This window comes from Ranitomeya variabilis, chromosome 1, assembly GCF_051348905.1.
Source record: "Ranitomeya variabilis isolate aRanVar5 chromosome 1, aRanVar5.hap1, whole genome shotgun sequence".
Classification (NCBI taxonomy): domain Eukaryota; kingdom Metazoa; phylum Chordata; class Amphibia; order Anura; family Dendrobatidae; genus Ranitomeya; species Ranitomeya variabilis.
The window spans coordinates 448,698,549-448,721,939 of record NC_135232.1 but is presented as its reverse complement, the minus strand read 5'-3'; positions in this window follow the sequence as shown (position 1 = coordinate 448,721,939).

The following is a 23,391-nucleotide window of genomic DNA, read 5'->3' as shown; positions in this document are numbered from 1 at the left end:
GTCCTTGCTTAGTCCAAAACACAGATAGATATGCTTATAAGGCAGTTCAAATAATATCTTAGCTCAACCAGGGAGGTCTGGGTAATAGTCTCAGGTTCTTGCAGAGCAGAAACCTCTTACATGTCCAGCAAATGCAGATGGAAGCAAACACGAGCAGCAGATGAAGGAGGATTACTGGAACTGGTGTATGCAGCAGGAACTCAGAGCAGAGTAGCAGAATAACCCCACAGGTTCACAGGAGCAGGTATATAGCCAGGGAGTCACCAGAGGTCAGGAGCTGGATGCAAGGCAGAATACTTTAGCACAGACTGAAGGCTGGGGTGGAGTTTTATAGCAGGAAGACACAGTGCACATGAGACCAAAGACTCCATCTTGGAAAAGGGCAGTAATGCACAAAAAGGTAATAAAAAATGTTCAGAGTCCTGACAACAACGTGACTATCCAATATACTGCGTGGCTGTGCAATATACTACGTGCTCTGTGTTATATACTACGTAGCTGTGCAATATACTATGTGTCGGTGTCGGTTCTGTTATATACTACATCGACTATGCAATATACTACGTGCTTCTAAAATATACTATGTGGCTATGTTACATACTACGTGGCTCTGCTATATACTATGTCACTGACCAATATACTACATAGCTGTGCAATACACTACGTAGCTGTGCAATACACTACGTGACTGTGTTATATACTATGTGGCTGTGAAATATACTACGTGCCTGTGCAATATACTACGTGGCTCTACAATATACTACGTGGCTATGTTATATACTACGTGGCTCTGCTATATACTATGTGGCTTACCAATATACTACATACCTGTGCAATACACTACGTGGCTATGTTATATACTATGTGGCTGTGTTATATACTATGTAGCTCTGCTATATACTACGTACACTGTGTTACATACTACGTAGCTCTGTTATATACTACGTAGCTATGTTATATACTACGTCGGTTGTGTTATATACTACGTCACTGTGCAATATAGTACATAGCCTGTTCTATATACTACCTACATATTATGGAATACCCGATACGTTAGAATCAGGCCACCATCTAGTTATATTATGAAAGAGACTTCCGGCTCACACATAGAGCATGAAGTGAGACGGCTAGTGTGAAGCATCACTGAGAAGAGGAGCAGAACAGTGCTGCATCCAGGAGACAGTTGCCATAAGTTAGTATATTAAAACACTCACACTACACTACATGCACATATACACAGGTTAAGAGCAAAGAAGTTAATGGATGGGCGTTTCTCTACTGGTAGTATGGTGTAGTATAACGTAGTATAGTAGTAAGTGCTCTTTAAAACCTTTAGGAGGTGAGATTTTTTATTTATTCTTACTAACACGCTACATTGATTACAAATGTTGCTAATTAGTTGCTAAAATCATTCCATGTGGAAAAATTCTAGTAGTATGAAACCTTGAAAAAATATAAATAAACCTGCTTCTTTTATCTATGTATTCTGGAAGGGTATACAGTTTCTGGATCTTTAATTTCTTTGAACTAGAAAAAAGTAACAATGCCGTTTTTCACAAGTTTACCGAGACAAGTTTGATTAAATATATAGTCATAAATAAGCTGTTCAAAGGAAGCATATCTAATCATGTGCTGCTAGTTTTTGGCTACAGTACATTTCTGGCCTTTAAATTTTGATATGGTTGTACTTTAGGAAAGGTTTAAAATTGCAAGATCTTTGAAGGCTTACTCTGCTATAATCTTATTACATGTCAATTTTCTTATAGGTGTCAAAGACTTCAGTCAACTATTTGACCTGGAGCTAAAGCACGATAGTTGTAGCTAACAAAAAATATTCTGTGAATCCTCACAGGTGATAATAACTCAAAAAAATTGTAATGTGTGAAAAATTTGCATTTCTCCCATCTTTTGTTCATTTTGTGAAATAAAAATATACATTGGGAGGAATCCTTTAAGAGAGTTCATGAATTTATTCTGATATAGGCAAATTTCTTTATGAAGGATACTAATTCTCCCTGCTGAGATCCAGCTAGAAGAGAGTCTTTTTGACAATTTTCCATGGAAATAAATATGGAAAAGAGCTATCCTACCAAAGGAAAAAAAAAGTATATCCAAAGCCTCCTATACAGTACATGCCAATCCATAAGTCATTGTCTTAACCTTTAACAAATGTCTTAACCTCTAAAAGGACTTGACACCATTTTACTTGGATCCGCATAACATAAATCCGGTCTTTTTGAGAATAATTGCACATGGTAATTCGCAAAGCCAAGCAGTATCCTACTTTATAAGGATAATTAGCAACAACTATATGACAATGGTGTGTACAGATAACCATAGCCAAGGCAAACGAGAAACACCATCTATAAATCCATAGATAGCACACTTATGGAATTGTTGCCCCTGGTCTCTACAGAAGCAGTGTGTATACTTCACAAAAGGAAATAATTCTCCATGCAGAGATCCAGCTTGCTAATAGATATGTGGCAGTGTTTTAAAAGGGATGGACAGTCAGACTACAGATTTACAGATTTTTTGATTGAAACAACATCCAAGATGCTGAAAAATGTGACCAAAGTCACTCCAAAACAGTGCACAAGGGGAGCATTCATGTGGACCCTTCCTGCAGGAGAGGGTCCCCAATAAACCATCCCTGTCCCTCCGAGCCAGAAGGCCACAGCAAGGGTCTGGGTTCTTCGATGCTCTCCCTAGCTGAACCTGGGGAAGAGACGTTTTCGTGCTTCCAGCGTCCAATCAGACTCTCACCCTAGTGGAGCTGGGAGCCCTGTTTCATGTTGTTTCTCAGCTCACAGCTGACCGGACCTTCAACCGGGTTTATAGAAAGTCCCCTTCCTGTCCTGAAGGCCAGGAATGGGGGGTGCTCAAAAAAGTATGAAAGGCTAGCTGTGGCGTGCTATGGAGTCCAAAACTTAACTGTGATCTCACTCCAAGTAAGCTCAGAATCCCACCAGGGCGATGACTCCTGGGGCACATTGCACCATAAGCTCTCACACTTACCCAGCTTAGTGACTTAAATCCTGGGGGGCGATGGTTCCTAGGTATGAGCCACCTGGAGTGCTAGCAAGTGCACCAACCCAGTGTGTATTGTGTTTCAATGTACTAAGATGGTAGGAGCAGGTCACCTTTTCTAAAGATACTACACTTGATCTTAGCCAAAAGGACTACAGATTAACAGATTTGCCACCTATAGGTAGCACTAGATTTTGCATAAAATTGGCATACAATTTTACCAATTGTTCTTTTGTACAGTTGTGCTCAAAAGTTAACATACCCCAGCAGAATTTTCACTTTCTTGGCTTTTTTCCAGAGAATATGAATGATGACACCAAAACTTTTTCTTCACTCATGGTTTGTGGTTGGGTGAAGCCATTAATTGTCAAACTACTTTCTCTTTTTAAATCATAATGACAACCACAAACATACAAATGACCCGGATAAAAAAGTTCACATACCCCATTTCTTAATATCGTGTATTGCCTCCTCTAATATCGACAACAGCTGGAAATCTTTTGTGGTAGTTGTGGATGAGGTTCTTTATTTTCTCAGATGGTAAAGCTGCCGACTCTTCTTGGCAAAAGCCTCCAGTTCCTGTAAATTCCTGGGCTGTCTAGCATGAACTGCACACTTGAGATATCTCCAGAGTGGCTCAATGATAGTGAGGTCAGGAGACTGAGATGGCCATTCCAGAACCTTTACTTTGTTCTGCTGTAGCCAATGACAGATCGACTTGGCCTTGTGTTTTGTCATGTTGGAACGTGCAAGTACGTCCCATGCGCAGCTTCTGGGCTGATGAGTGCAAATTTGCCTACAATATTTGCTGATAACGTGCCGCATTCTTCTTTCTTTCAACTTTGTCCAAGTTTCCTGTGACTTTGTAGCTCACACATCCCCAAAACATAAGCGATCCACCTATGTCCTTTAAAGTAGGAATGGTGTTCCTTTCAGCATACTCCTTGTTGACCTCTCTACAAATGCAACGTTTATGGTTGTGGCCAAAAAATTCAATTTTGGTATTATCACTCCAAATTACCTTGATCCAGAAGTTTTGAGGCTTGTCTCTGTACTGTTTTGCGCATTGTAGGTGAGATTCTTGGTTATTTTCTTCCAGCGACTCGGCCATGCGGCCCATTTTTCTTCAAGTGCCTCCAAATTGTACATATTTAAACAGCCACACTGCTAATTTTCAGAGAGTTTTGTATTTCAGTTGATGTTATTTGTGTTTTTTTTCTTATTGTCAAACACAGTAGTTTGACAATAAATGGCTTCACCCAAACACTAACCATGAGTGGAGAAAACATTTTGGTGTTATCATTCATATTCTCTGAAAAAAAGGCCAAGCAAAAGTTCTGCAGGGGTATGCAAACTTTTGAGGACAACTGTATATAAAGGGGTAAAGTTTCACCTTCTGGAGAGTGACATGCCAGGTTTGACACACCAGTATGAGGAGACTAAAGGTACCGTCTCACAGTGGCACTTTGGTCGCTACGACGGCACGATCCGTGACGTTCCAGCGATATACTTACGATCTCGCTGTGTCTGACACGCTACTGCGATCAGGGACCCCGCTGAGAATCGTACGTCGTAGCAGATCGTTTGAAACTTTCTTTCGTCGTCAAGTGTCCCGCTGTGGCGGCATGATCGCATCGTGTAACAAAGGTGTGCACGATATTGTATACGATGTGCACACAGTAACCAACGGCTTCTACATCGCAAATACGTTATGAAATTATCTCTCCAGCGCCGTGCATTGCGAAGTGTGACCGCAGTCTACGACGCTGGAGTGATAATGGAGCGACGCTGGAGCGTCACGGATCGTGCCGTCGTAGCGACCAAAGTGCCACTGTGAGACGGTACCCTTAAGCGCCTTGTATGCTCCTCTGGGAAATTGCAAATGCAAATTGTATCTACAGAGAGGAAGAGGGCTTGAACTCTAGTGGAAGTAGCAATCCTACAAGTAAGATTTATCCTTCTGGAGAGTGAAATGTCAGGTTTGCACACCAGTACAATGACTTGTAGGATAGCTACTTCCAATAGGTGGCACTAAAGTTCAAGCCCTCTTCCTCTATGAAAAGACCATTTACAATTGTAATTTCCCAAAGGAGCATACAAGGCATTTATGTATCCTCATACTGGCATGCCAGACTTGGCATGTCACTCTCCACAAGGAGAAACCTTACCTCTTAGATCCCAGTTTTTGCCCCCTCACCCAGCCAAATTAGATCTCAAGCTTTGGACTGATGAAGGGAAGTACCCCAAAACAGCACCTACAAATTGAGATTCTGATTTGGCTTTTATCCTCCTAAGTCATATTTCAAGACTTAGGTCGATAATGACTTGTAGGATTGCTACTTCCAATAGGTGTCCCTAGAGTTCAAGTCCTCTTCCTCTCTGAAAAGACAATTTGCATATTCTTTTGTGTACACACATGAAGCTTGATGTAACGTTGATGAAAGAAGTATGTATTGTTTTATGGCTTGCAATGCCTTATTTATGGAAACATGTAAGCTCTTGTTTCATCCTATGTTTTTTAACAATTCAATGGGACATCAATCTTATACCAAACAGTTGGATTCACAAAAGGCATTCCTGAGCAGAAGGGAGTTTTTGTGGGCTGGTCTGCCAGCAGGGAGCTTTATAGAACATCTAGAGATAAGACAGATACATTTTAACTACTAACAGATCAACAGGATGATGGTAAAAAAATCTATGAACATTTCACAGGTATGGAACAAAATTAAAAAAAAATAATAATGTCAACATTCAGAAGTCCAGGATAAATATTAGAATTTAAATCTATTTTGAAAAATTAAGTGAATACCCTAAATGAGTGCCTGTTGCTGTAATCAAATATTTTACTGCATTAACTTCATTTGTCTGATCATTGCATTGCAGACAGACCTCAGAAGTAGAGTTGAGCGACTTTTACTTTTTTTCGGATCTAGTCGGGTTTCAAAAGTCGGGTCGGGTGAAATCGGCCAATTATTGCGAAAAGTCGGGGGCCGACTGAAACACGAAACCCAATGCAAGTCAATGGGGAATCAAATTCGGCAGTTAGTGGAGGACAGGAAAACACCTACAGTGCTCATTTTAATGCCAAAAACATCAATTCTTATTTCGTAAGCTTGTCAATCTTAATTTACTTTATAATAATAGTTAGGCATTGAAAACTGGGGGTCATTTGGCTAAAGATGTGGGGGGTAGGGCTGGCTCAAGATTTTCGTGGGCCCAGGAAACGCGGAATACGTCATGGCGGTGGAAAAGGGAGAGGTAAGTATTTCAACTTTGAAGGTGCTGTAATCCTGAGCAAGCAGGGGGGGCCCACTCGTTCGTAGGAAGGTGCAGATGAAAGTGCAGGTTCCTTCATCAGGTGGGGGGCATACTCGTTGGCGACGTCACTGGCACAGGGCCCCTCATAGTACGGCGGTGTGTTTGACGGCGGGTGGCGCCTCCCACTGGCAGAGACACTTTTGCGTACTATGATGGGCCCTGTGCCAGTGACGTCGCCAGCGAGTATGCCCCCCCACCTGATGAAGGAACCTGCACTTTCATCTGCACCTTCCTCTTTGTCCCCGTGTAAGGTGGTATAGTATGCGGGAAGGGGAACCTGACTTTCAGCAGGGTCAGATACTGGCTGTGTAGAGTGCAAGGGGAATGTAGTGGTCTGGGTCAATGTACCAGCAGACTCATCTAGCAGTAGCTGGGCAATGGGCAGGATGAGGAGGAAACACAGATATAGGTCCAAATAAAAAAGTAGGCTAAATGCAGTTCAAAATTGGTAACTGGACTAAACAGGCAGCATTGCTTGGTTCAGTGGAGGAAAATTGTAATGAGTGGCAGACACAGTTAGTAGGCCCAAATAATAAAGTGGGCTAACTGTCTGCCAAAAAATTGTTCATAAATAAACAGGTGGCATAGCTAGGTACAGGGGTGGACTCCTCTGCTGAGTAGCAGACAGTGGTAGTAGGCGCAAAGTATTAACTGGTCTAAATGGAGGCCAGGGCCCCTGTATATTTTAACTATCATCTATCATTTCAACAAATTTGTATTGGCAGTGCCATTGAAGGATTTAACAGCACAGACTACACAGTGTTGGAGCAGAGAGAGGTAAGTATTGCAAGTGGTAGAGCACTGTTTGAGCTGGGGAGGAACTCTCTCTCGTGGGCGGCGGTACTGGCACAGGGCCTCTCAAATTACGACGGTGTGTCTGACGTTGGTTGTGCACCACCACCGTCAGAGACACTTCATTGTACTATGAGGGACCCTGTGCCAGTGCCGTCGCCCAAGAGTGGGCCCACCCACCTGTCCAGGCAAACGGCACTTGCACGGGTGCTTGCACCAGGTGGTGACCACGGCCCTGTGGGGGGAGTCAGCCCATTTAGGGAGGTATAAAAATGGCCTATGGTGGACATTCAGCAGCTGCAAATGGAGGAATTGGAGAAGTCAGTAAGAGGAGGCCAAAAGCAAGAAATTTTTCAGGCAAGCTACGTGTCAGCAGGGGAAGGTGGGGCAAAATAATTTGAAATCTGGCTCAACACCTCCAGCCTTAGGTGCTATTGTGCTTTTGCCACTACCACCAGATGCACCACCACCACCACCATCAGTACCAGCTGGCAACCACCGCCCACGGGCTCTTCCACCAGACTTCCTCATTTTTTGGAAAATCTAACCAAAATAACAACCGTTATATGGTACTGTAAAACAAGGTAGAAGGTGTATATAAACTTGTTGAGAATTTAAATCTCCCTTTTTTTTGGGAGACTGAACCAAAACTCAGGCCCAGTGTTTAAATGAAAACACAATGTACGTGGCAGAAAGTGGCTGGCTGGTATACGACAAACTAACAGGACTGAAGTATATCCACTTTGTGAGAATTTGAATCTCACTTTTTTTGGGGGGAGACTGAACCAAAACTCAGGCCCAGTGTATAAAACAACACAATGTAAGTGGCAGAAAGTGGCTGGAAGATATATGAAAAAATACAAGGACTGTAGTACAATTTCAATCTCCCTCCAATGATCTCAGGACAAGTATGGCAGCAATAAAAAGGACTGCTGCACACAAAAGTGTGGATAAATAAACAAGATAACTGTGCAGAAAAGAGCAACAGGATTTTTGCTTTTAAAAAAGCAGTTGGTTTGCACAGCAGCGTGCAAACAGCAATTCAGCTAGCAGGGAGCCTTATAAGGCAGCCTAATAAGCTACGGAGCTGGTGCACAAAGATATAGCCTCCACTGTCCCTGCAAAAAAAAGGTGGTGTTGGACAGTGGAAATCGCTACAGCACAAGCAGTTTGGGGGTTAATCTTCCCTCCCTAACTATATCCCTTCTTCTGATGAAGCTGCAGCAACCTCTCCCTATGCTAAGATCGGCAGAAGTAAGATGGCGGTCGGCGTGCACACCCCCTTATAGCCCCTGTGACGCCGCAGAAAGCAAGCCAATCACTGTCATGCCCTTCTCTAAGATGGTGGGGACCGAGACCTATGCCATCACACTGCCCGCACTCTGCGTCCACCTTCATTGGCTGAAAAATGGCGCTTAAAGCAACATACGAAACGCGACTTTTGCGCGCAGATCGCCGACCTCATGGCTGATCCCACACTAGGATCCGGTCGAGTTTCATGAAACCCGACTTTGCCGAAAGTCGGCGATTTTTGAATTTGTCTGATCCGTTTCGCTCAACCCTACTCAGAAGTAATAAGAAATTGGATATGGGATAACTCAACTACAAAGGCAACCATTGCAAAACACTCAAATGATCTAAATATTTAAAATATATTTTTATTCAGGAAATTAAACAGACAAATTGACTTAATTCAGCCTTCACTGAGATCTTAGGATTCACCACTAAATGACTTTTATGATGTCAGTGTTCTTGGGTCACCTTAAGGTTTCACTACTGCATGACTCTAATGACATCACTGTGTTCTTTAACATTGTAAATGCCTACATTGTTATCTGTACGCCTGGATTACGTGATATGATTTTATGCGATAATAGTAAAATCTCTTTGTCGATAGTGTTTTAATTAACTCACATCACTTTACTCTCTATTTCCCTATCCCTAATTTAAGTAATGTAATTTTTTTTTGTGATGTAATGCGATTAGTATTTAGCCTAGCGAACATTGCATATATTTAGAATAGGTGTTGAACACTTGGATGTTAAGTGATGACTATATTACCCTTGCAATATTTTTATTTTACTGTTTACAATGCATCTAAAATTATAAATGAACATTGTTAACAAATCTTTGCCTTTGTGTCTACTTGTTCTGTGAAGATGTATACATCTTTTAGTGTACATTTCAATGGACTAGAAAGAATGAAGGGTAAGATGGATGGTTAGAAAAGAAGCATCGCAAAGGTGGACCATTTCATTAAAAATAACCTGTAAGCAGGATTTAGAAATATGAAGTAAAGGCATGGCCATAATGGAACTGTTATGCTGATTAAATTGATATCTTTGGTGAAGGAATTTGTGGTTCTTGTTTTGTCAAGATTCCAAATTTATCTACTGATATTTCAGTGCACAGGGGTGGAATTGTGGGTAGGGTCTTCTCCTGCTTTTTCCCCTTTGACTGCCTTCTGTGTTTCTATGGCCTGCCGCCTTTTTTAAAACCTTTGTCATTGGCATGGGCAGCGCATACGCAGTTTGATTCCACAACTTGTTTTCTGGTCTTCAATAAAATGGCACCAGAGGTGGCACATGCACAGATCGAGATCTCAGCTCAATATTGTCTCCATTAAAGACCTCGATCTGTGTATGTGCTGCCTTCGGTGCCATTTTATTGAGGACCAGAATTCCAGCTGTGGAAAGAGACTGCACACGCGCCACTCATGCCAATGATGGCGAGGGCATGAAGTTTAAAAAAGGAGGCAGGTCTCTAAAGAATTAGTGACCTGTCATAGAAACATCAGACTGGTGAAGGAGCTGAAGCAGAAGGATGCATTAACCAATTCCCGACCTGTGACGCCACGTAGGTGTCATGAAAGTCGGTGCCAATCCGACCTGTGACGCCTATGTGGCGTCATGGAGGGATCGCGTCCCTGCAGATCGGGTGAAAGGGTTAACTCCAATTTCACCCGATCTGCAGGGACAGGGGGAGTGGTACTTCAGCCCAGGGGGGGTGGCTTCACCCCCTGTGGCTACGATCGCTCTGATTGGCTGTTGAAAGTGAAACAGCCAATCAGAGCGATTTGTAATATTTCACCTATGAAAATGGTGAAATATTACAATCCAGCCATAGCCGATGCTGCAATATCATCGACCATGGCTGGAAACCCTGATCTGTCCCCCCACCACCACCGATCTGCTCCCCAGTTCTCCTTTCTGCCCCATACTGTGGTCTGCTCCCCTCCGTTCTCCTGTCTGCTCCCCCGTCCTCATGTCCGCTCCCCCCGTGCTTCGATCCACCCCCCCATACTCCGATCCCCCCCATGCTCCGATCTCCCCCCTCATACTTACCGAGCCTCGCGGTGTCTGTCCGTCTTCTTCATGGGCGCTGCCATCTTCCAAAATGGCGGGCGCATGCACAGTGCGCCCGCCGAATGTGCCGGCCGGCAGATTTGTTCCAGGTACATTTTGATCACTGTGATAAAACCTATGACAGTGATCAAAATAAAAAAAAATTGTAAATGAACCCCCCCTGTTGTGAAATTGGATTTTGGGCTCCCCCGGTGGCCACTGGTGGAATTGAACTTGTGTGCATCATCCCCTCTGTTCACCTGTTCCCATCAGGATGTGGGAGTCGCTATTTAACCTTGCTCCTCTGTCACTTCCATGCCGGTCAACATTGTAATCAGAAGCCTTTCTGTGCATGTTCCTGCTACCAGACAACTTCCAGCTAAGTCGGACTTTTGTCCTTGTTTGTTTTTTGCATTTTGTTCCAGTTCACAGCTGCAGTTTCGTTTCTGTGTCTGGAAAGCTCTTGTGATCTGAAATTGCCACTCTGATGTTATGAGTTAATACTAGAGTCTTAAAGTAATTTCAGGATGGTGTATTGATAGGGTTTTCAGCTGACCATGAAAGTACCCTTTCTGTCTTCCTGCTATCTAGTAAGCGGACCTCGATTTTGCTAAACCTATTTTCATACTACGTTTGTCATTTTCATCTTAAATCACCGCCAATATATGTGGGGGCCTCTGTCTGCCTTTCGGGGAAATTTCTCTAGAGGTGAGCCAGGACTATATTTTCCTCTGCCAGGATTAGTTAGTCCTCCGGCCGGCGCTGGGCGTCTAGGGATAAAACGCAGGCTACGCTACCCGGCTACTGTTAGTTGTGCGGCAGGTTTAGTTCATGGTCAGTTTAAGTTTCCATCCTTCCAAGAGCTAGTTCCTATGTATGCTGGGCTATGTTCTCTTGCCATTGAGAACCATAACAGTTTGACCGGCCCACAAAGGGTTAAATTAATTGGCAGAGAAAGGAGAGAAAAAAGAAGTCTGCTGAAAAATTTTTTTTTTTTTTTTTTTTTTCCTTCAGTTCTGAGTGTGCTTTCAATTGAATCACTTGCAAGTCTGCCTATATTGCAGCCTTCCTCTCTCTCTCTCCTTCTAATCCTGGAATGGCTCTGTGTTCACCTGTTTAAAATGGATATTCAGAGTTTAGCTGCAGGTTTGAATAATCTCACCACGAAAGTTCAAAATTTACAAGATTTTGTTGTTCATGTTCCTATATCTGAACCTAGAATTCCTTTGCCTGAATTTTTCTCGGGGAATAGATCTTGCTTTCAAAATTTCAAAAATAATTGCAAGTTGTTTTTGTCCCTGAAATCTCGCTCTGCTGGAGATCCTGCTCAGCAGGTCAGGATTGTGATTTCCTTGCTCCGGGGCGACCCTCAAGATTGGGCTTTTGCATTGGCTCCAGGGGATCCTGCGTTGCTCAATGTGGATGCGTTTTTTCTGGCCTTGGGGTTGCTTTATGAGGAACCTCATTTAGAGCTTCAGGCGGAAAAAGCCTTGATGTCCCTATCTCAGGGGCAAGATGAAGTTGAAATATACTGCCAAAAATTCCGTAAATGGTCTGTGCTTACTCAGTGGAATGAGTGCGCCCTGGCGGCGAATTTCAGAGAGGGTCTCTCTGATGCCGTTAAGGATGTTATGGTGGGGTTCCCTGTGCCTGCGGGTCTGAATGAGTCCATGACAATGGCTATCCAGATCGATAGACGTCTGCGGGAGCGCAAACCTGTGCACCATTTGGCGGTGTCTACTGAGAAGACGCCAGAGAATATGCAATGTGATAGAATTCTGTCCAGAAGCGAACGGCAGAATTTTAGACGAAAAAATGGGTTGTGCTTTTATTGTGGTGATTCAACTCATGTTATATCAGCATGCTCTAAGCGCACTAAGAAGCTTGACAAGTCTGTTTCAATTGGCACTTTTCAGTCTAAGTTTATTCTATCTGTGACCCTGATTTGTTCTTTATCATCTATTACCGCGGATGCCTATGTCGACTCTGGCGCCGCTTTGAGTCTTATGGATTGGTCCTTTGCCAAACGCTGTGGGTATGATTTAGAGCCTCTTGAAACTCCTATACCTCTGAAGGGGATTGACTCCACCCCATTGGCTAGTAATAAACCACAATACTCGACACAAGTAACTATGCGAATTAATCCGGATCATCAGGAGATTATTCGCTTTCTTGTGCTGTATAATCTACATGATGTGTTGGTGCTTGGATTGCCATGGCTGCAATCTCATAACCCAGTCCTCGACTGGAACGCTATGTCTGTGTTAAGCTGGGGATGTAAGGGGATGCATGGGGACGTACCTTTGGTTTCCATTTCGTCATCTATTCCCTCTGAGATTCCTGAATTCTTGTCTGACTATCGTGACGTTTTTGAAGAACCTAAGCTTGGTTCATTACCTCCGCACCGGGAGTGCGATTGTGCCATAGATTTGATTCCGGGTAGTAAATACCCTAAGGGTCGTTTATTTAATCTGTCTGTGCCTGAACATGCTGCTATGCGAGAATATATAAAGGAGTCCTTGGAAAAGGGACATATTCGTCCTTCGTCATCTCCCTTAGGAGCCGGTTTTTTCTTTGTGTCTAAGAAAGATGGCTCTTTGAGGCCGTGTATTGATTATCGGCTTTTGAATAAAATCACGGTTAAATATCAATATCCGTTGCCACTGCTGACTGATTTGTTTGCTCGCATAAAGGGGGCCAAGTGGTTCTCTAGGATGGATCTCCGTGGGGCGTATAATTTGGTGCGAATTAAGCAGGGGGATGAGTGGAAAACCGCATTTAATACGCCCGAGGGCCACTTTGAGTATTTGGTGATGCCTTTTGGCCTTTCAAATGCCCCTTCAGTCTTTCAGTCCTTTATGCATGACATTTTCCGTGATTATTTGGATAAATTTATGATCGTGTATCTGGATGATATTCTGATTTTTTCGGATGACTGGGACTCTCATGTCCAGCAGGTCAGGAGGGTTTTTCAGGTTTTGCGGTCTAATTCCTTGTGTGTGAAGGGTTCTAAGTGCGTTTTTGGGGTTCAAAAGATTTCCTTCTTGGGATACATTTTTTCCCCCTCTTCCATCGAGATGGATCCTGTCAAGGTTCGGGCTATTTGTGATTGGACGCAACCCTCTTCTCTTAAGAGTCTTCAGAAATTTTTGGGCTTTGCTAACTTTTATCGTCGATTTATTGCTGGTTTTTCTGATGTTGTTAAACCATTGACTGATTTGACTAAGAAGGGTGCTGATGTTGCTGATTGGTTCCCTGCTGCTGTGGAGGCCTTTCGGGAGCTTAAGCGCCGCTTTTCTTCCGCCCCTGTGTTGCGTCAGCCTGATGTTGCTCTTCCTTTTCAGGTTGAGGTCGACGCTTCTGAAATCGGAGCTGGGGCGGTTTTGTCGCAAAGAAGTTCCGACTGCTCCGTGATGAAACCTTGTGCTTTTTTTTCTCGTAAATTTTCGCCCGCCGAGCGGAATTATGATATTGGGAATCGGGAGCTTTTGGCCATGAAGTGGGCTTTTGAGGAGTGGCGTCATTGGCTTGAGGGGGCTAGACATCAGGTGGTGGTATTGACCGACCACAAGAATTTGATTTATCTTGAGTCCGCCAGACGCCTGAATCCTAGACAGGCGCGCTGGTCGTTGTTTTTCTCTCGGTTTAATTTTGTGGTGTCATACCTACCGGGTTCTAAGAATGTTAAGGCGGATGCCCTTTCTAGGAGTTTTGAGCCTGACTCCCCTGGTAATTCTGAACCTACAGGTATCCTTAAGGATGGAGTGATATTGTCTGCCGTTTCTCCAGACCTGCGGCGGGCCTTGCAGGATTTTCAGGCGGATAGACCTGATCGTTGCCCACCTGGTAGACTGTTTGTTCCTGATGATTGGACCAGTAAAGTCATTTCTGAGGTTCATTCTTCTGCGTTGGCAGGTCATCCTGGAATCTTTGGTACCAGGGATTTGGTGGCAAGGTCCTTCTGGTGGCCTTCCCTGTCACGAGATGTACGAGGCTTTGTGCAGTCTTGTGACGTTTGTGCTCGGGCCAAGCCTTGTTGTTCTCGGGCTAGTGGATTGTTGTTGCCCTTGCCTATCCCGAAGAGGCCTTGGACGCACATCTCGATGGATTTTATTTCGGATCTTCCTGTTTCTCAGAAGATGTCTGTCATCTGGGTGGTGTGTGACCGTTTCTCTAAGATGGTCCATTTGGTTCCCCTGCCTAAGTTGCCTTCTTCTTCCGAGTTGGTTCCTCTGTTTTTTCAAAATGTGGTTCGTTTGCATGGTATTCCGGAGAATATCGTTTCTGACAGAGGAACCCAATTCGTGTCTAGATTTTGGCGGGCATTCTGTGCTAGGATGGGCATAGATTTGTCTTTCTCGTCTGCTTTCCATCCTCAGACTAATGGCCAGACCGAGCGGACGAATCAGACTTTGGAGACATATTTGAGGTGTTTTGTGTCTGCAGATCAGGATGATTGGGTTGCTTTTTTGCCTTTAGCGGAGGTTGCCCTCAATAATCGGGCCAGCTCTGCCACCTTGGTGTCTCCTTTTTTCTGTAATTCGGGGTTTCATCCTCGATTTTCCTCCGGTCAGGTGGAATCTTCGGATTGTCCTGGAGTGGATGCTGTGGTGGAGAGGTTGCATCAGATTTGGGGGCAGGTGGTGGACAATTTGAAGTTGTCCCAGGAGAAGACTCAGCTTTTTGCCAACCGCCGGCGTCGGGTTGGTCCTCGGCTTTGTGTCGGGGACTTGGTGTGGTTGTCTTCTCGTTTTGTCCCTATGAGGGTTTCTTCTCCTAAGTTTAAGCCTCGGTTCATCGGCCCGTACAAGATATTGGAGATTCTTAACCCTGTGTCCTTCCGTTTGGACCTCCCTGCATCTTTTTCTATTCATAATGTTTTTCATCGGTCATTGTTGCGCAGGTATGAGGTATCGGTTGTGCCTTCCGTTGAGCCTCCTGCTCCGGTGTTGGTTGAAGGCGAGTTGGAGTACGTTGTGGAAAAAATCTTGGACTCCCGTGTTTCCAGACGGAGACTCCAGTATCTGGTCAAATGGAAGGGATACGGTCAGGAGGATAATTCTTGGGTGACTGCCTCTGATGTTCATGCCTCCGATCTGGTCCGTGCCTTTCATAGGGCTCATCCTGATCGCCCTGGTGGTTCTGGTGAGGGTTCGGTGCCCCCTCCTTGAGGGGGGGTACTGTTGTGAAATTGGATTTTGGGCTCCCCCGGTGGCCACTGGTGGAATTGAACTTGTGTGCATCATCCCCTCTGTTCACCTGTTCCCATCAGGATGTGGGAGTCGCTATTTAACCTTGCTCCTCTGTCACTTCCATGCCGGTCAACATTGTAATCAGAAGCCTTTCTGTGCATGTTCCTGCTACCAGACAACTTCCAGCTAAGTCGGACTTTTGTCCTTGTTTGTTTTTTGCATTTTGTTCCAGTTCACAGCTGCAGTTTCGTTTCTGTGTCTGGAAAGCTCTTGTGATCTGAAATTGCCACTCTGATGTTATGAGTTAATACTAGAGTCTTAAAGTAATTTCAGGATGGTGTATTGATAGGGTTTTCAGCTGACCATGAAAGTACCCTTTCTGTCTTCCTGCTATCTAGTAAGCGGACCTCGATTTTGCTAAACCTATTTTCATACTACGTTTGTCATTTTCATCTTAAATCACCGCCAATATATGTGGGGGCCTCTGTCTGCCTTTCGGGGAAATTTCTCTAGAGGTGAGCCAGGACTATATTTTCCTCTGCCAGGATTAGTTAGTCCTCCGGCCGGCGCTGGGCGTCTAGGGATAAAACGCAGGCTACGCTACCCGGCTACTGTTAGTTGTGCGGCAGGTTTAGTTCATGGTCAGTTTAAGTTTCCATCCTTCCAAGAGCTAGTTCCTATGTATGCTGGGCTATGTTCTCTTGTTATTGAGAACCATAACACCCCCCTTTATCACCTCCATAGATAGGGACAATAATAAAATAAAGAAAATATTTTTTTTTCTTCCCCCACCAGGGTTAAGGTTAGGGTTAGGGTTAGGGCTAGGGTTAGGGCTAGGGTTAGGGTTAGGGCTAGGGTTAGGGCTAGGGTTAGAAAACTAGAGTTAGGGTTAGATTAGGCTATGTGCACACATGGTTCGGATTTGGCTGCGGATCCGCAGCCGATTGGCCGCTACGGATTCGTAGCAGTTTTCCATCAGGTTTACAGTACCATGTAAACCTATGGAAAACCAAATCCGCTGTGCCCATGGTGCGGAAAATACCGCGCGGAAACGCTGTGCTGTATTTTCCGCAGCATGTCAATTCTTTGTGCGGATTCCGTTTTACACCTGTTCCTCAATAGGAATCCGCAGGTGAAATCCGCACAAAAAACACTGGAAATCCGCGGTAAATCCGCAGGTAAAACGCAGTGCCTTTTACCTGCAGATTTCAAAAAAATGGTGCGGGAAAAATCTCACACGAATCCGCAATGTGGGCACATAGCCTTAGGGTTAGGGTTGGAATTAGAGTTAGGGTTGGAATTAGGGCTAGGGTTGGAAATAGGGTTAAGATTAGGCTTGTGGTTAGGGTTATGGTTAGGGTTAGGGGTGTGTTGGGGTTAGGGTTGTGGTTAGGGTTGGGATTAGGGTTAGGGTTAGGGTTGGGATTAGGGTTAGGGGTGTGTTGGGGTTAGGGTTGTGGCTAGGGGTGTGTTGGGGTTAGGGTTATATCTAGAGTTGGGATTAGGGTTTTGGGTGTGTTGGGGTTAGTGTTGGAGTTAGAATTGAGGGGTTTCCACTGTTTAGGCACATCAGGGGTCTCCAAACGCAACATGGCGCCACCATTGATTCCAGCCAATCTTGCGTTCAAAAAGTCAAATGGTGCTCCCTCCCTTCCGAGCCCCGACGTGCACCCAAACAGAGGTTTACCCCCACATATGGGGTACCAACATACTCAGGACAAACTGGGCAACAATTATTATGGTCCAATTTCTCCTGTTACCCTTGCAAAAATAAAAAATTGCTTGCTAAAACATAATTTTTGAGGAATGAAAAATTATTTTTTATTTTCACGGCTCTGCGTTGTAAACTTCTGTAAAGCACTTGGGGGTTAAAAGTGCTCACCATACATCTAGATAAGTTCCTTGGGGGGTCTAGTTTCCAAAATGGGGTCACTTGTGGGGGGTTTCTACTGTTTAGGCATATCAGGGGCTCTGCAAATGCAACGTGATGCCCGCAGACAACTCCATCAAAGTCTGCATTTCAAAACGTCACTACTTCCCTTCCGAGCCCCAACTTGTGCCCAAACAGTGGTTTACCCCCACATATGGGGTATCATGTACTCAGGACAAACTGGGCAACAACTATTGGGGTACAATTTCCCCTGTTACCCTTGTGAAAATAAAAAAATGCTTGCTAAAACATCATTTTTGAGGAAGGAAAAATGATTTTGTATTTTCAAGGCTCTACGTTGTAAACTTCTGTGAAGCACTTGGGGGTTCAAAGTGCTCACCTCATATCTAAATAAGTTCCTTGGGGGGTCTAGTTTCCAAAATGGGATCACTTGTGGGGGGTTTCTACTGTTTAGGTACATCAGGGGCTCTGCAAACGTAACATGATGCCCGCAGACCATTCCATCAAAGTCTGCATTTCAAAAGTCACTACTTCCCTTCCAAGCCCCGACGTGTGCCCAAACAGTGGTTTACCCCCACATATGGGGTATCACTGTACTCAGGACAAACTGGGCAACAACTAATGGGGTCCAATTTCTCCTGTTACCCTTGTGAAAATAAAAAATTGCTTGCTAAAACATCATTTTTGAGGAAAGAAAAATGATTTTTTATTTTCACGGCTCTGCGTTGTAAACTTCTGTGAAGCACTTGCAGGTTCAAAGTGCTCACCACATATCTAGATAAGTTCCGTGGGGGGTCTAGTTTCGAAAATGGGATCACTTGTGGGGGGTTTCTACTGCTTAGGCACATCAGGGGCTCTGCAAATGTAACATGATGCCCGCAGACCATTCCAACAAGGCCTGCATTCCAAAATGTCACTACTTCCCTTCCGAGCCCCGATGTGTGCCCAAACAGTGGTTCCCCCCACATATGGGGTATCAGCGTACTCAGGACAAACTGGACAACAACTTTTAGGGTCCAATTTCTCCTGTTACTCTTGTGAAAATAAAAATTGCGGGCTAAAAAATAATTTTTGAGGAAAGAAAAATGATTTTTTATTTTCACGGCTCTGCGTTATAAACTTCTGTGAAGCACTTGGGGGTTCAAAGTGCTCACTGCACATCTAGATTAGTTCTATGGGAGGTCTAGTTTCCAAAATGGGGTCACATGTTGGGGAGCTCCAATGTTTAGGCACACAGGGGCTCTCCAAACGCGACATGGTGTCCGCTAATGATTGGAGCTAATTTTTCATTCAAAAAGTCAAATGGTGCTCCTTCCCTTCCAAGCCCTGCCGTGTGCCCAAACAGTGGTTTACCCCCACATATGAGGTATCAGTGTACTTAGGAGAAATTGCCAAATAAATTTTAGGATCCATTTTATCCTGTTGCCCATGTGGAAATGAACAAATCGAGGCTAAAAGAATTTTTTTTGTTAAAAAAAAAGTACTTTTTCATTTTTACGGATCAATTTGTGAAGCACCTGGGGGTTCAAAGTGCTCACTATGCATCTATATAAGTTCCTTGGGGGGTCTAGTTTCCAAAATGCGGTCACATGTGGGGGAACTCCAATGTTTAGGCACACAGGGGCTCTCCAAATGCGACATGGTGTCCGCTAACGATTGGAGCTAATTTTTCATTCAAAAGTCAAATGGCGCTCTTTCCCTTCCGAGCCTTGCCGTGAGCACAAACAGTGGTTTGTGACCACATATGAGGTATCAGTGTACTCAGGAGAAATTGCCCAACACATTTTAGGATCCATTTTATCCTGATACCCATGTGAAAATGAAAAAATTGAGGCTAAAATTATTTTTTTGTGAAAAAAAAGTACTTTTTCATTGTTACGGATCAATTTGTGAAGCACCTGGGGGTTCAAAGTGCTCACTATGCATCTAGATAAGTTCCTTGGGGGGTCTAGTTTCCAAAATGGGGTCACTTGTGGGGGAGCGCCAATGTTTAGGCACACAGGGGCTCTCCAAACGCGACATGGTGTCCGCTAAAGATTGGAACCAATTTTTCATTGAAATAGTCAAATGGCGCTCCTTCCCTTCCAAGCCCTGTTGTGCGCCCAAACAGTGGTTCCCCCCACATATGGGGTATGGGCGTACTCAGGACAAATTGTACAATAACTTTTGGGGTCCAGTTTCTCTTTTTACCTTTGGGAAAATAAAAAAAATGTTGCTAAAAGATCATTTTTGTGACTAAAAAGTTAAATGTTCATTTTTTCCTTCCATGTTGCTTCTGCTGCTGTAAAGCACCTGAAGGGTTAATAAACTTCTTGAATGTGGTTTTGAGTACCTTGAGGGGTGCAGTTTTTAGAATGGTGTCACTTTTGGGTATTTTCAGCCATATAGACCCCTCAAACTGACTTCAAATGTGAGGTGGTCCCTAAAAAAAATGGTTTTGTAAATTTCATTGTAAAAATTAGAAATCGCTGGTCAAATTTTAACCCTTATAAGTTCCTAGCAAAAAAAATGTTGCTTCCAAAATTGTGCTGATCTAATGTAGACATGTGGGTAATGTTATTTATTAACTATTTTGTGTCACATAACTCTCTCGTTTAACAGAATAAAAGTTCAAAATTTGAAAATTGCGAAATTTTCTAAATTTTAGCCAAATTTCCATTTTTTTCACAAATAATTTTTGCGTTTATCGACCTAAGTTTACCACTAACATAAAGCCCAATATGTCATGAAAAAACAATCTCAGAACCGCTAGGATCCGTTGAAGCGTTCCTGAGTTATTACCTCTTAAGGTTAAAATAGGCTGGGTCATGAAGGGGTTAAGTATACCTAAAGATACATTATTGAGCTGAGATCTCGATTTGTGCGTGCGCCACCTCTTGAGCCATTTTATTGAAGACCAGAAGACTGGCTGTGGAATCAAATTGCACATGTGCCACCCACACCAGTGATGGCGGCAGCGGGAAATATAAAAAAGGAGGCAGGTCACTAAAGACTCAGTGACCTGTCATAGAAACACAGAAGGCAGGCAGAGGGGTTGGAGCAAGAAAAGAAGACTCTATCCACAGTCCCACCCCTGTGCACTGAAATTTTAGTAGATGAAAACTTTAAATCCTGATTAAACAGCACTCACGGAGTGGATTGATTCACCAAAGGTATCAATTTAATCAGTATAACAGCATCATTATGACCATACCTTTACTTTATATTTCTAAATCATGCTGACAGGTTCTCTTTAACGTTTTCGTCAAGAATGTTAATTGCCTAAAGAAAACATAGAGATCCATTCCAGATTCTGAATGTTCTGAACATATGTTTGTTTTTAGGCATTTGGTGACTATACACAAGGAGCTGTCTTTCTTCATGAATTTCCTTTGATAAGAAGAGAAAGTCACCAGGATGAATTTTTGGCTGATCTGATGAACACTCATAAGATTGAAGATCCGGTAGGGTGGTTTTCTATATCATTGTACATTTGTATTGAAAAGGTTATATTCAAATGTTGAGATATAATACACAACACAAAGTTATCCTTACTGGTCAATTAATTTTTTTTGGTTATTTTATTGTACCAGTATTCAAAAATCATTATAGAGTAACCATCATTTTAATTTTTTTTTATTTCATAAATCTATCGCACACATGAAAATAAGCAGCTTTGTATGATATCTTATTAGAGAAAACTTATTTCTCTTCCAGGATTGATCAATAGTTCTCAAAAGTCACAAAATTTGAGATAGAATCGCATCAGTTGCAACTGTCTTCTATATCAGTAATGTTAAATTCTGTGTTCATAGAAGACAGATTTTACCTGGGAATTGAGACTTTTGAAAATGAAAGATCTGTCAAGGAGGAGAAAGAAACTGATTTTTCTCATAAGATATATTAAAAAGCTTCGTATTTTCATGTGCACTATTGATTTATGCAATAAAAATGAAAATAATTATTACTCTTTAATTACAATGTATGGTTTTAGTGCTGTCATCCTGTTTTCTACTTTGTATTAAGGGTGCTTCCTCTCTCAAACTAATTTTTTCTGATACATAACTTATTGGACTTTGGTTGTACATAGTCTAAATTTCTACAAGTCTGTGAATCAATAAAGAGATTAAAAAAACTGCTATGTCCCATGCTACCACCCTATGGATTTGTACAATTCAATGTTTTGCTTGCTATATAATATTTACTTTGGGGTTTTGGTCACCAGCTAGGGGTCAAAACTATGGTGCAAAAACTTTTCCTTGATGCTTTGTTTTAAGATTTGCTTACTGGTTAAAATAAAGCAGAATTTTGGAATTTGTGTGTCCACTGACAATACTTTTAATTAGTCCATGAGCCAAGAACCAAATTTGACGATATCGGTACCAAGCGGAGTGACTAATTCTCTTTGGTATTTTTAGGTAGATGCATGTCTGTAGTTTATTTTTTGATATGATAGCCCTTACATATACGTAGCTTATTAACCCCTTCAGCCCTAGGCCTATTTGTACCCAAGTGCCTAAGCCAATCTGACCTGTGCCACTTCATGGGCTAATAACTTTGGAACGCTTTCACCTATCCAAGCCATTCTGAGATTGTTTTCTCGTGACATATTGTACTTCACGTCAGTGCTAAATGGGAGTCAATATATTTTACCTTTCTATATAAAAAAATGCTAAATATTCGGAAATTTTGGAAAAATCGGCAATTTTTTAACTTTGAAATTCTCTGCTTTTTACAAAAATACTGATACCCCCCATAATAGTTATTAATTTACACTCCCCACATGTTTACTTCATATTGGCATCATTTTGAAAATGAAACCTTATTGTTTTACGACGTAATAGGGCTTATAGTTTTATGCGCAATTTTTCACATTTACAGCAAAACCCACTTTTCAAAGGACCAAGTCACTTCTGAAGTCACTTTAAGGGGCTTACATAACAGAAACCACCCATAAATTACCCCATTTTGCAAACTACACCCCTCAAGCTGTTCAAAACTCATTTTTAAAAACTGTTAACCCTTTAGGTGTTCCACAGGAATTTTAGCATGAGCCAAGAACCAAATATGACGATATCGGTACCACCCGGAGTGACTAGATGTAGTATTTGTAACAAAATTTAATCCAAGTTATGTAAATACACACTGAACATGTCATGTGCATATATATATATATATATATATATATATATATATATATATATATATATATATATATATATATATATGTTACTCCATAATATCTTCAACATCGGACTCTGAATCTGACTGTTGTTCTACTGGCTCGTCTTCAGTACCCTTGTTCTGGCATGTCTGTAATCTGCACATGTCTGTGCACTTCAGGCCATTGCTGAGGCAAGTACACTGAGGAAGTTCACATGACCGCACACACTTGCAGGACAGTAGCTGTATAATAGCTTCTGGTGCTGGTGCCCCTTGCATCCACTTGACAACAAGCTTTCCGTCGTTATCTATCATCCAACCGCAGTCTGTTGGGTTTGCAACCCATGGCTGGCTCTGCAGACTTCTCCTCCAGATCGCAGCCTGGTAGTTTGCACGCAGTGCATGCATGAAAAGGCAGTCCTGGCAAGGAGGGAGTTGACTTGACTCTACCACTCCACGTCTGGCACAGAACAGCTGATAACGGAGCCTGTTTACCTCAGTTGTTTGGGTAGTTGGCAGGTACATGTGGCAGGTGATTTCCTGTAACTTCTCAAAAAGTTCGGTAGACACTTCCCATGAACGACCAACTTCCTGAAAGGCATCCTGGTATGTCTTGTTCATCTTCAACTGCTTGAGTGTCGTCATCTTCCCACGGCCAGCGAATGCACTGACGGTGTCACAG